Here is a 14,564-nt window from a genome sequence, read left to right as displayed (position 1 = left end):
TCACCTCTGTTATAGAGGGACATCCTTCTATTCTGAAGCTGTACACTCTGATCCTGAGCTCCTTCACTTTTGGAAACATCCACTTTAGCGAAGCAGTGGGAAGTGTAGTCAGAGTTAATGGAGAGAAGGCTGGTTCGTGTGATGGACTTAGGTGTGAGCACAACTCTCTCTAGTTTATTCAGCTACACACAATTCCAGTACTTGAGTTGATTTTGATGCTGTGACCATTGATTTTTGGGTCTTGGTAGACAAAACAATGAACATTAATCCTATTCATTGTTTGTAGTTTACCCGACCTTCTGAAGAATTTAACAGTTAATTATCATGTCACTGACATAAATCAATTGCATATAGGGGCAAAGAAATGGCAAATGGCGTTTCAATGTATGTGACAAATAAAGCTAATCTTAATCTATTTCCATTGCATCTCGCTCTATGTATCAATAATATACCAATTTTACTTTAAGTGAATGCTGGGTCCCCCCACATTAGCTGTTGTATATCTGCCAATTTGGCCTGATTTGAGAGCCATATCGCAACACGCCCAAATTTTGGGCCACGTTCAAGGGAACTGCATGCTTCCATTGTGGGAGGTCATTGGAAAACAGAGACTGTGTTAAAGAGACACCCTGTATTTGCCTAAGTAATAAAAACACAAGGGATTCTGCAAATGCAAGCCACATTCTAAATTCAAACTGCCTCGTCGCGTTTCCTGTTGAACTCTGATCCCAGTGAACTGATTCTACAACAGATGGATTCACTTTTAAAGACTCCACCACTCATGTTCACCATATTATTTATTACTTATTTATTTTTTTGTATTTGCACAGTTTGTCGTCTTTTGCACACCGGCTGCTTGTCAGCCTTCATGTGTAGTTTTCATTGATTCTATTGAATTTCTTAGTTCTACTGAGAATGCCTGTAAGGAAACGAATCACAAGGTAGTAGACAGTGACATTTACGTACTCTGATAATAAATTTACCTTGAACTCTGAGTGGTCATGGGAAACAGACCATCGCTTGTTGGATGCAATTTAAATACAAGACCATAAGAAATAGGAGCAGAATTTGGCCATTTGGCCCATCGAGTTTCTCCACCATTTCATCATGGCTTATCCAACTTTCCTCTCGGCCCCAGTCTCCTGCCTTTTCCCCATATCTCTTCATGCCCTGACCAATCAAGAATCTATCAACCTCTGTCTTAAGTATACATAAGACTTGGTCTCCTCAGCTGCCTGTGGCAAAGAATTCCACATATTCACCACTCTCAGGCTCCAGAAGTTCCTCCTCATTTCCACTCTAAAAGGATGCCCCTCTATTCTGAGGCTGTATCCTCTGGTCTTAAGACTCCTCCACCTTAGGAAACATCCTCTCCACATCCACTCTGTCAAGGCCTTTCACCATTAGATAGGATTCAATAAGATCACCCCTCATTCTTTTGTATTCTCATGAATATAGGCCCAGAGGCATCAGATGATCATCATATGACAAGCTATTTAATCCTGGAATCATTTTCGTGAACCTCCTTTGAACCCTCCCCTGTTTCAGCACAAACTTTCTAAGACAAGGAGCCCAAAACTGGTCACAATACTCCAAGTGAGGCATCACTAGTGCTTTATAAATCCTCAACATCACATCCTTGCTTTTATATTCTAGTCCTCTCGAAATGCTGCCCAGCTTCGTGCCATCCGCAAACTTGGAGATGCTGCATTTAATTCCCTCATCTAAGTCATTAATATATATTGTAAACAACTGGGGTCCCAGCACTGAGCCTTGCGGTACCCCACTAGTCACTGCCTGCCATTCTGAAAAGGTCCCGTTTATTCCCACTCTTTGCTTCCTGTCTGCCAACCAATTCTCTATCCACATCAATACCATACCCCCAATACCGTGTGCTCTAAGTTTGCATACTAATCTCCTGTGTGGGACCTTGTCAAAAGCCTTTTGAAAATCCAAATATACCACATCCACTGGTTCTCCCCTATCCACTCTACTAGTTACATCCTCAAAAATGTCTATGAGATTCATCAGACATGATTTTCCTTTCACAAATCCATGCTGTCTTTGTCCAATGATTTCACCGCTTTCCAAATGTGCTGTTATTACATCTTTGATAACTGACTCTAGCATTTTCCCCACCACCAATGTTAGGCTAACCGGTCTATAATTCCCCGGTTTCTCTCTCCCTCCTTTTTTAAAAATCGATTATAATCACACACAAAATGCTGGAGGAACCTGGTTAAGTCAGATAGCACCTATGGAGGGGAATAAACAGCCAATCTTTCAGGCAGAGACCGGAAAGGAAGGGGACAGAAGTCAGAATAAGGTGGAGGGAGGGGAAGGAGTACAAGCTGGCAGGTGATGGGTGAAACCAGATGAGGGGGGAGGTGGGAATGAAACAAGAAGCTGGGAGGTGATAGGTGGAAGAGGTAAAAGGCAGGAGGAGGAATCCAATACAACATGACAGTGGACCAAGGGAGAAAGGGAAAGAGGAGGGGAATCAGAGGGAGGCAATAGGTAGGTGTGAAAGCGTTAGGGTGAGGATATACTTACCTGAATATCCAGGCAAGGATAGACTACAGATAGATTGCAGACCCTCTAAGAGGACCACAACCCTGTCATAGGGTTTGGAGGCTTGCATGCTTCAGTGACCTGGAGAGCCAGAGTCAGGGCCTTGTGCTTTGCCTCTTGGTAGGGTCACCCATGCCAAACAGGTCAAAGGGCAGAGGCCAGACTAAAAATGGTCCCCCTGTCCTCCAGGTTCAGGGGTTCAGCTCAGGGCTAACAATCCTGACTGGCCAAAAGAAAGTTGTTATGGAAATAGCAATGAAGGCTTGTACTCGTTGGAATTTAGAAGATTGAGGGGGGATCTTATTGAAATGTATAAAATCCTATGGGATTGGACAGGCTAGATGCAGGAAGATTGTTCCCGATGTTGAGGAAGCCCAGAACGAGGGGTCACAGTTTGAGGATAAAGGGGAAGCCTTTTAGGACCGAGATTAGGAAAACTTCTTCACACAGAGAGTGGTGAATCTGTGGAATTCTCTGCCACAGGAAACAGTTGAGGCCAGTTCATTGGCTATATTTAAGAGGGAGTTAGATATGGCCCTTGTGGTTAAAGGGATCAGGAGGTATGGAGGGAAGGCTGGTACAGGGTTCTAAGTTGGATGATCAGCCATGATCATACTGAATGGCGGTGCAGGCTCGAAGGGACGAATGGCCTACTCCTGCACCTATTTTCTATGTTTCTATGTTTCTAAGAATCCTTCTTTATCTGGGTGTGACAGTATGGACAGACAGAGATGGAGGGCATTCATTGCTGCCCTAAACGCTAGCTATGTAATGGGCTGTAAGAGTGCAGACAGCCAAGGCAAGAAAGGTCACAGCTTCCCTTTGCACACCAGGGGTCAAGAGACGATTTAGGCTGTCAAGGAACACACACCAACTAAGGGCCAATTGCTTCAAAGTAATTGATCTTGCAAGCTAGGAATTCAAACATACGTAATTTGCCAAATGGTCAATACCCATAACTGATAAGCCAATTCTGCATAAAAATAGCAATTTTCTGTCATGGCTTCAGAACTGTGTGGTGACAGAGGCTACGTTGGTCACCTTCTGCACAAGTAATATAAAGTGTGGCTGAGTCATAAGCATGCGCGTGTTCTGGGTCCACTGGCGTAGGTCATGAGGGTGGGGGAGAGGAGTTGAGAGGGCAACTAGCATGGGAGAGAAACAAAAGGTGGTGGGGAGAGGAAAACAAAGATCAAATCATTACACAGGGTATTGAGCTGGAACAAGTCAAAACAGTAACAATGCAGAATAAAGTGTTAACAATTACAGAGAAAGGGCCATGCAGGTAGACAATAAGGTGCAAGGCAATAAGATTGTGAGGTCAAGATTCCATCTTCAGTGCACTGGGAGATCATTCAATGTGAGATAGAAGCTGTCCTTAAGCCTGATGGTAAATGCTTTCGGACTTTTATATCTTTTGCCTGATGGGAGAGGGAGATAAGAGAACGTCTGGGTTGGGAGGGGTTTCTGATTACACCGGCTGCTTTAATCAGAATTAGGTTCATTATCACTGACACACGTCATGAAATTTGTTGTTTTGCAGTAGCAGTACAGCACAGCACATAAGAAATGACAATAAGCTACAATTAAGAAATATTTTAAAAAGTGCAAAAAGAGAGCAAGTTGTGAGGTGGTGTTCAGAAATCTGATGGTGGAGGGGAAGAAGTTGTTCCTAAAACATTGTGTGTGTGTTTTCAAGCTGCTGGACCTTTCCCACTGGTGGTAGTAATGAGGAGAGGTCATTCCTGGTTGGTGAGGGTCTCTAACAATAGATGCTGCCTTCTTCAGGCACCTTTTGAAGATGTCCTGGATGGTAGGTAGGATCTTGTCCATGGTGGAGCTGGACAAGTCTACAACCTTTTTCCAATCCTGGTTATTGGAGCCTCCGTACCAGATGGCGAGGTGTAGACAGAATAAAAAAAAACCCACTGACCTCAGGACTGAATTCCAACGTGACAAATACACGCTGATAGCATTGTCACTGCCTGAGCCGCTGCACTTCAAGAAGGCAGCTCACCTCCACCTTCTGGAGGGGAACCTGTGACAGTGCATTGCCAGGGAGGTTTGCATTCTGAAGACAGTTAAAAAAGTATTTTGTAGCAAAGCAATTGTTAACTAACCTCTGGGCTTGTACTCACTGGAATTCAGAAGAATAAGAGGGAGATCTCATTGAAACCTGTCCAATATTGAAAGGTCTCAGGAGAGTGGATGTGGAGAGGATGTTTTCGATGGTGGGGGGAAATCTAGGACCAGAAGGCACAGAGGGATGTCCACTTAGAACAGGTATGAGAAGGAATTTCTTTAGCCAGAGAGTGGTGAATCTATGGAGTTCGTTGCTACAGGCAATGAGGCCAAGTTATTGGGTATTTTTAAGGCAGAGGTTGATAAGTTCTTGATTAGTCAGAGCATGAAGGGATACGGGGAGAAGGCAGGAAATTGGGGCTGAGAGGGAAAATGGATCAGCCATGATGAAATGGCAGAGAAAACTCAATGGGCCAAATGGCCTAATTCTGCTCCTATATCTTATGAGCCAAATGTGTGGTGGGGATTATGACTTGCATGAGCATAAACCAACCCATTGGATTGTTGTGTTATATCAAGTCTAACTAGGATCTCAAGCTGTTGAAATAATTATGGTTTTGTCGCTCTGAGCTATAATTATAATATTTAAACATTTTAGCCCCGCAGGTGCCTGGCTGATGATTGGTGGTTTTACATTTCATCGCATGATAACAAAATAAGTAGTCTTACTCAACAAAGTTTACACTTTACCCGAATGTGAAGGGCATGCAGAGGATGTGAGGGTTCAGATACTCCCACTCAATTCTCTTCAATTATATTGGTTGTTTGAGCCTTTATTCACTGCTATGTCCCACCTCGAATAACAGCCCCAGGTAAATGATAGACAACAGACAGGAAACTCAACAACAAAATCTCATGATGTGTGGGATTGCTTTATTATTGTCACGTGCACCGGGTTAGGGCACTCCAAGCTCACCCTGCAACCTTACCAGCTTCTATCACCTTGGCTTCATCAGCTTTTGTTTAGCAGTTGGCACAATCACCTTACAGCGATCACCGATCAGTGTTCGATTCCCATCGCTGACTGTAAGGAGCTTGTATGTTCTCCCCATGACTGCACGGGTTTCCTCCAGGCGTTCCGGTTCGGAGCAGGGTTAGCCACAGATATTACATGATTCACTTTGCAATCAAATGGATACCTTTGACCCTCACCAATTTTTAACTGATGCACCATTAAACACATCCTATCTGGATGCATCATGGCTTGGTACAGCAAGAAACTGTCCAGCTGTGAACACGGCTCAGCTTATCACAGAAACCGGCCTCCCCTCCAAAGCCTCTGTCTACACTTCTCACTGCCTCGGGAGAGCAGCCTACCTCGGAAAAGACCCTACCAACCTGGGACATTCTCTCTTCTCTCCCCACACATCAGGCACAAGATACAAAAGCCTGAAAGTATGTATCACCAGACCTCCATTTCAATTTCTTAAGACTATTGAACAGCTTCCTACTACGATAAGATGGACTTTTGATCTCACAATCTACCTTGTCTTGGCTTAATACCTTGCACTATTGTCTGCCAGGACTTTCTCTGTAACTGTAACACTTTATTCTGCATTCTGTCATTGCGTTCCCTCGTACTAACACAATGAACTGTGTCATGAAATGAACAGCATGCAAGACAAGTTTTTCACTGCACCTTGGTGTACACTCAGTGGCCACTTTATTAGGTACACCTGCTCATTAATGCAAATATCTAATCAGCCAATCATGCAGCAGCAACTCAATGCATAAAAGCATGCAGACATGGTCAAGAGGTTCAGTTGTTCAGACCAAACATCAGAATGGGGAAGAAATGTGGTCTAAGTGAGTTTGACCATGGAACGATTGCTAGTGCTAGACGGGGTGGTTTGATTATCACAGACACTGCTGTTCTCCTGAGATTCTCATGCACAACAGCCGCTAGAGTTTGCAGAGAATGGTGCGAAAACAAAAAGAAAATAACCATTCAGCGAGCAGCAGTTCTGTGGGCAAAAACACTTTGTCGATGAGAGAGGTCAGAGGATAATGGTCAGACTGGTTCAAGCTGGGAGGAAGGCAACAGTAACTCAAATAACCATGTGTTACGACAGTTGTGTACAGAACAGCATTGCTGAATGTGCAACAAGCTGAACCTTGACATACTGCTCTGGCCTGCCGAGTTCCTCCAACATTTTGCGCACGTTGCTCTAGATTTCAAGCATCTGCAGAATCTCTGTGTGCATAGGCTGGGTTTATTCACTGGAACATAAGAGGCTGAGGTATGACCTTAGACCACAAGACCATAACACACAGGAGCAGAATGAGGCCATTCGGCCTATCGAGTCTACTCCACCATTCCGTCATGGCTGATTTACCGTCACCCTCAACCTCATTCTCCTCCTATAGAGCTTTATACAATTAGAAGCAGCAGGATAGGATAGATACCACCAGCCCGAAACAATCAGAGAATCCTCAGTTTTGGTCGCTCTGTATGAGAAAGATGCCATTTAAGCTGGAAACAGTTCACAGGGGATTTATGAGGATGTTGTCAGGACTTGAGGGACTGACCTATGGAGAGAGGGTGAGCAGTTTGAGACTAGGGGATTGAGAGGTGACCATGTAGACGTATGAAATCATGAGGGGCATAGATAGGGTGAATACACACTTTCTCCCCCAGGACTGGGAAATCAAAGACCAGAGGGGCAACTTTTTCACCCATATGATGTTCAGTATCTAGAGAGAGCTGCCAGAGGGAACAGTTAATGCCAGAACAATAATTGCATTTGAAAAGCACTTGGGCAGGAACATGAATAGGAAAGGTTGAGAGGGAAATGGACCACATGAGGGCAGGTGGAACTCGGGTAGATGGTAACCTTAGTCACCATTCACCAATTGGGCTGAGGAGCCTGTCTGAAAGCTGTATAATTCTGTCACCTAACTACACAGCACAGGTTTCGGGTGAGAATGGAATTTACTCTGTGAACTTTGTGCAAACAAGGAATTTCATCACACCCAGGTTTCAATGACAATAAACCTAATCTGACTCCAACTCAGAAAATGTTAAAGATTTGAAGGGTAAAACTTCTTTGCTCTGCAGAGGGTGGTGAATATCTGGAACAAGGTGCCAGAGGAGATAGTGGAGGGAGATAATTTACAATGTTTAAAAGGAGTCTCAACAGATGCACATTTAGGAAGGGTGCAAAGTGGGCAAATGGGATTGGCATAGACGGGCATTATAGTTGGTGGGCCAAAAAGACTTGTAATTTCTGCATATATAAACACAGAAAGTGGTGGGTGCCTGGAATGCACAGCCAGGGCAGGTGTTGGAGGCTGACGTAAAAGAGACATTTAAGAAACTCTTGGGTAGGCATATAGATGAAAGAAAAATAGAGGGGGTTATGGGCGGTGCAGGAGGGGAGGTTATACTGCTTGTGGAGTAGGTACCAGCATAGTAGTACAGTGATTAGCGTAATCATTTACAATGCCAGTGAGCACTGATCAGGGACCGATTCCTGCCACCACCAGTAAAGAGTTTGTACATTATCCCCATAACTGTGTGCATCTCCTCCGGGTGCTCTGGCTTGCTCCCACATTTCAAAGACGTGCAGTGAGGGTTAATGAGTTGTGGGCACGCTATGTTGGCGTCAGAAGTGTGACGACACTTGTGAGCGTCCCCAAGCACATTGCAAACGACACATTTTACTGTATGCTTTGATGTTCTGCTGTACATGTAATAAATAAAGGCAATCTTTAATTAATGTGCCAAAGAGGTAAATGATTGTCAGATGAAGCTTTACACAGATAAAAGGGGAGGTGGTATGTCTGGTTGGATGAACAGGGTGGTTATGCATTACTGGGAAGGCGCTGGCTGAGGAGAACAAAGATCTCAGAGTACAAATACACCAATCATTAAAAGCTATGCCACAGGTTAGCATTAAAAAGAAATTGGTTAATCACCGGGATGTCACACTGGGCTTAAACCTGAAACCTGTATAGATCAGCAAGATCACTACAAACACTTCATCACAATGCAGACATGGAAAGCATCCTGCACGCCCTTTTAACAACTTGATCAACCTGTTCTCTAGTTTTAAAAGATCTGCAATTGTACAGCCCATTGTCTCTCTGTTCCTAACATCTCAGGATCTTCTTGCTATATTTGACAACCTTTCCATTTTACTTTAAGACTACAGGTCTCCACCACTTTTGAATTGGGTGCACAATCCATTCATAGTTGGTGGACTATTTGATCACTCAAGTCAAATAAGGTGTTTTCCTAAGGGGTTGTCTATTGGTGGGTCCTCAGGTGACTGCAGAGGACGAACTGGGATCCACATATTCCGTTGCAGTATGGACAGAAGTAAGTGGTGGCTGTGGCCAGTGTTTGGGTCTTTTGGTTGTTCAATTCCTCCTTTCACAGCTGCCGCTTGTTCTCTGCAACATAACAGAGGTCACTCTCATGTCCTGTACCTCCCTCTTGAACAGATTTCCTCCGGGTGTATCTACTGAGAGCAAAGATTTCCCAGTTTTTAAAGATATAATGTTGAACTTCTTCAGGCTGATTTTGATGTTATATTTGAAGTGCCGTTGACCATCCTTCAACTGGGAGTAAAGGATCTCTTTGGGGAGACACGAGGTGGACATGCAGAAGACATGACCCATCTATCGGAGTTGGTATTACTTTATCATGGTGGAAATGCTGTTCATGTTGGCCTCCACCAGTACACTGGCGTTAGTGAGTCTGTCCTTCCAGATGATCCTCAAAATCCTTTGTAAGATTCTGTGGTGCTGGTCCAGGGCTTTCAGGTGTCTACCATAGACAACCCATGATGCGGCTCCATACAGTACTGCAGGAAGGACGACTGCTCTATAGACCAGTCAGGTGTGCCAGGTTTTGACCAATGAGGTGAAGGATGGCAGCAATAAAGATGGCAAATAGGGTGGGCACAATGGCACAGCTCTGACTCCTGTCTTCAGAGTGAAGGGTGCTGATTCAGCATCACTGTTGCTGGGTTCTGTGGCTAACATGCCATAGAAACATGGAAAATAGGTGCAGGAGTAGGCCATTCGGCCCTTCGAGCCTGCACTGCCATCATCAGTAGTCTCAGTATTTGTAAATGCAGGTACTTGTCAGGGCAGCCATGTCTTGACAGTATACTCCGGAGAGCTTGACAAACCTGTATCAAATGCCTTTCTCAAATCTATAAAACCAAGTACAAGGGTTGCCTTTGCTCACAGCATTCTTCCAGTAATTGGCGTGTGAAGATCACGTCCAGATGGATTGAAACCACACAGTGATTCAGGGAGTACTTCTTCAGACAGCAGGAGTTAGTTGACAAAGATAGTTGCAACCTCTTTGCCCTTTGTTAGCAGAAGGGAGATGCCCCTGTAATTGCCACAACCTGCCTTGTCTCCCTTCTTGAATACGGTCACTATTAGAGTACCCCTGAGCTCGGAGGGCAGTTGCTCTTTTTTTGCAAACCCTCAGGAGCAAAGCAAATATGTGGTGCAGGAATGTTCATCCTCCGTCCTTAAGGATCTCTGCCGGGATCCCATCAGGACCTTTGTTGTTTTTCAGGCTCCTGATGATGTCATTGACCTCTTCCATACTGGGAAGTTCACCCATCTCACAGATCTCTGGAGGATTCGGTCAGTAACCTCTGGTTCAGCAGTGCTGTCGTGGTTAAGAAGTTTTTGAAAGTGCTGTTGTCTCTGTCGATCATTGATATCCTTCTGATCCTTTAGCAAGTACTTCCCACCCTTTGGCTGCAGGGGTTTAATCCGCAGTAACTTGGGACAACAGACTGCTTTAGTGGCACTGAAGAAGCCTCTCATGTCACCAGAGTCTGCCAGTCTTTGGATTTCTAGGGCCTTCTCAGTCCACCAGAAGTTCTTTAGCTTCCTCACCCTGTCATGGACATTTGCTTTGGCCTTGGAGTAAGCTTTTCTTTTGGCCTTGCTGCCAATGTCATTCCAACAGACACAAAAAGCTTTCCTTTACTTGGAGAGAAGTTGTTCTATTTCCATGTCTTTATTATCAAACCAATACCAATGTTCTCTGGACTTGTACACAAGGATATTTTTACAGGTATCAAGGATGATGGGTTTAAGCAGACCCCAGTGTTCTTTGGCATCTTCTGGATATTCCCATTGAGGTTTAGGAAGCAAGGATCAGCTGAGTCTATTGAGGAATATAGGGAAGCAAGAAAGGAGCTTAAGAAGGGGCTGAGAAGAGCAAGAAGGGGGCATGAGAAGGCCTTGGCGAGTAGGGTAAAGGAAAACCCCAAGGCATTCTTCAATTATGTGAAGAAAAAAAGGATGATAGGAGTGAAGGTAGGACCGATTAGAGATAAAGGTGGGAAGATGTGCCTGGAGGCTGTGGAATTGAGTGAGGTCCTTAATGAATACTTCTCTTCGGTATTCACCAATGAGAGGGAACTTGATGATGGTGAGGACAATATGAGTGAGGTTGATGTTCTGGAGCATGCTGATATTAAGGGAGAGGAGGTGTTGGAGTTGTTAAAATACATTAGGACAGATAAGTCCCCAGGGCCTGACGGGATATTCCCCAGGCTGCTCCACGAGGCGAGAGAAGAGATTGCTGAGCCTCTGGCTAGGATCTTTATGTCCTCGTTGTCCACGGGAATGGTACTGGAGAATTGGAGGGAGGCGAATGTTGTTCCCTTGTTCAAAAAAGGTAGTAGGGATAGTCCGGGTAATTATAGACCAGTGTGCCTTACGTCTGTGGTGGGAAAGCTGTTGGAAAAGATTCTTAGAGATAGGATCTATAGGCATTTAGAGAATCATGGTCTGATCAGGGACAGTCAGCATGGCTTTGTGAAGGGCAGATCGTGTCTAACAAGCCTGATAGAGTTCCTTGAGGAGGTGACCAGGCATATAGATGAGGGTAGTGCAGTGGATGTGATCTATATGGACTTTAGTAAGGCATTTGACAAGGTTCCACACGGTAGGCTTATTCAGAAAGTTAGAAGGCATGGGATACAGGGAAGTTTGGCCAGGTGGATTCAGAATTGGCTTGCCTGCAGAAGGCAGAGGGTGGTGGTGGAGGGAGTACATTCAGATTGGAGGATTGTGACTAGTGGTGTCCCACAAGGATCTGTTCTGGGACCTCTACTTTTCGTGATTTTTATTAACGACCTGGATGTGGGGGTAGAAGGGTGGGTTGGCAAGTTTGCAGACGACACAAAGGTTGGTGGTGTTGTAGATAGTGTAGAGGATTGTCAAAGATTGCAGAGAGACATTGATAGGATGCAGAAGTGGGCTGAGAAGTGGCAGATGGAGTTCAACCCGAAGTGTGAGGTGGTACACTTTGGAAGGACAAACTCCAAGGCAGAGTACAAAGTAAATGGCAGGATACTTGGTAGTGTGGAGGAGCAGAGGGATCTCGGGGTACAAGTCCACAGATCCCTGAAAGTTGCCTCACAGGTGGATAGGGTAGTTAAGAAAGCTTATGGGGTGTTAGCTTTCATAAGTCGAGGGATAGAGTTTAAGAGTCGCGATGTAATGATGCAGCTCTATAAAACTCTGGTTAGGCCACACTTGGAGTATTGTGTCCAGTTCTGGTCACCTCACTATAGGAAGGATGTGGAAGCATTGGAAAGGGTACAGAGGAGATTTACCAGGATGCTGCCTGGTTTAGAAAGTATGCATTATGATCAGAGATTAAGGGAGCTAGGGCTTTACACTTTGGAGAGAAGGAGGATGAGAGGAGACATGATAGAGGTGTACAAGATAATAAGAGGAATAGATAGAGTGGATAGCCAGCGCCTCTTCCCCAGGGCACCACTGCTCAATACAAGAGGACATGGCTTTAAGGTAAGGGGTGGGAAGTTCAAGGGGGATATTAGAGGAAGGTTTTTTACTCAGAGAGTGGTTGGTGCGTGGAATGCACTGCCTGAGTCAGTGGTGGAGGCAGATACACTAGTGAAGTTTAAGAGACTACTAGACAGGTATATGGAGGAATCTAAGGTGGGGGCTTATATGGGAGGCAGGGTTTGAGGGTCGGCACAACATTGTGGGCCGAAGGGCCTGTACTGTACTGTACTATTCTATGTTCTATGTTGAAGTTTTCCCCAAAGCCTGAGGGTGCAGTTGGGTGGCAGTGTCAAGTAGGCTCTGGAGTTTTGGTCTTGGCCTGGTCTGCTTCTTATGAACCCTCCTCTTTTTTCCATGAGTCTGATGGACGGAATGGAGCTGATGAGGCGATGATCTGTCCAGCAGTCATCTGTGCCAATCATAGCACTTGTGACATTCACAACACATGTGTCTGTAGGTCTGATAGTCAATGAAATGCTTCTGTTTGATGATCCTTTTGGTGCTTGCCAACAAGATGGAAACCAGTGTAAATACTTATACACAAACTCTGGACTCACACGAGTATGAAAAAGAGGCCTCTTATGCTTACCAAGACATAACACTGTTCAAGCATCCCCAAGGAGCATAAGATAATTCTCTTAGGGGACGTCAATGCCAGGTTAGGCTGGGACCTTTGGAAGAGTACTATAGGAAGGGAAGACATTGGCAACATCAACTCAAATGGAACAATAGTTCACGCCATATGTGCTGAATACAATCTTATCATTACAAAGACTCTCTTCCACCAGAAAAACAAGTTCAAGGTATCTTGGCAGCACCCTCAATCTAAACAGTATTTACGCAATAGAGGTGCAAACAGAGAGGCCACTGCCCAGGATCGGGAAAAAACCACAGAGGGTTACAAACTCATTCAGCTCCATCATGGGCACTGGCCTCCCGGCAGCGAGGACATCTTCCAAAGGTGGTGCCTTAAAATGGTGGGACCCATCATTAAGGGCTCTCATCACCTAGGCCATGCTCTCTTCTCATTACTATCATCAGAGAGAAGGCACAGGAGCCTGAAGACAGAGTCTACAGTTTAGAAACAGCTTCTTCCCCTCTGCCATCAGATTTCTGAACAGACAATGAACCCATGAACACTACCTCGCCATTTTTGCTTTCCTTTTGTATTACTTATTTAATATGTAACACATATTTCTTATTGTAATTCACAGATTTTTTGTGTATTGCACTGTACTTCCATTACAAAACAACCAATTTCATGACACGTCAGTGATATTAAACCCGATTCTGAATTCTAAATGGGCGCGCAATTGTCAGCATCAGTTTCAGAGTCGATATCAGTAGCGTGGTGGTTATCACGTCCTAATTACAACACCATCAACCTGGGTTTATTTCCCGCCACTGTCTGTAAGGAATGTGTACTTTCTCTCTCTCTGACCTCTGCGGATTAGCAGAGTAATTGGGGACATGGGTGTAATCGGGTGAAGCAGGCTCACTGGTCCTGTTGTTGTGCTGCACCTCGAAATAATTAAATAAAAGTCCTCGTTAACGTGTGCTATAAAAGAGTAGAAAGTTTAGAGCAACCCAGATCCGAATTAACAGCGTTCAAACTCCACCACAGTGCCTGGAAAGTGTTACATTAATTAACTGAATATAACTTTTATAACAAAAAAGATTTTGCAAATGCTGGAAATCTACAGTAACATGCACAAAATGCTAGAGGACCTCAGCAGGTCAGGCAGCAGCAATGGAGGGGAATAAACAGTTGATATTTCAAGCTAAGACCCTTCGTCAGAACTGTCAAACATAAAACTGTTTTATTTACCTACACTGCACTTTATCTGTACATAGAACATAGAACACTACAGCACATTACAGGCCCTATAGCCCACGATGTTGTGCCGACCATGTAACCTACTCTAGAAACTGTCTAGAATTTCCCTACCGCATAGCCCTCGATTTTTCTAAGCTCCACGTACCTATCTAAGAGTCTCTTAAAGACCCTATTGTATCCGCCTCCACCACCGTCATTACAGTGCATTCCATGCACCCACCACTCTGTGTGGAAAAACTTACCTCTGACAGCCCCCTTGTACCTACTTCAAAGCATA

At 44.6% G+C, this 14,564-nt stretch overlaps 1 protein-coding gene across 5 annotated transcripts in view; it reads right to left on the bottom strand.

Moving 5' to 3' along the window:
- Positions 1–14,564, bottom strand: part of LOC134359464 (proline and serine-rich protein 2) — a 53,182-nt gene that overhangs the window by 17,927 nt on the left and 20,691 nt on the right. The window lies entirely within an intron of this gene.

The sequence above is a fragment of the Mobula hypostoma genome, chromosome 20 (genome assembly GCF_963921235.1).
Source record: "Mobula hypostoma chromosome 20, sMobHyp1.1, whole genome shotgun sequence".
NCBI lineage: Eukaryota > Metazoa > Chordata > Chondrichthyes > Myliobatiformes > Myliobatidae > Mobula > Mobula hypostoma.
Note: the sequence above shows the minus strand (reverse complement) of the source record. Positions and strands in the feature narration are given on the sequence as shown.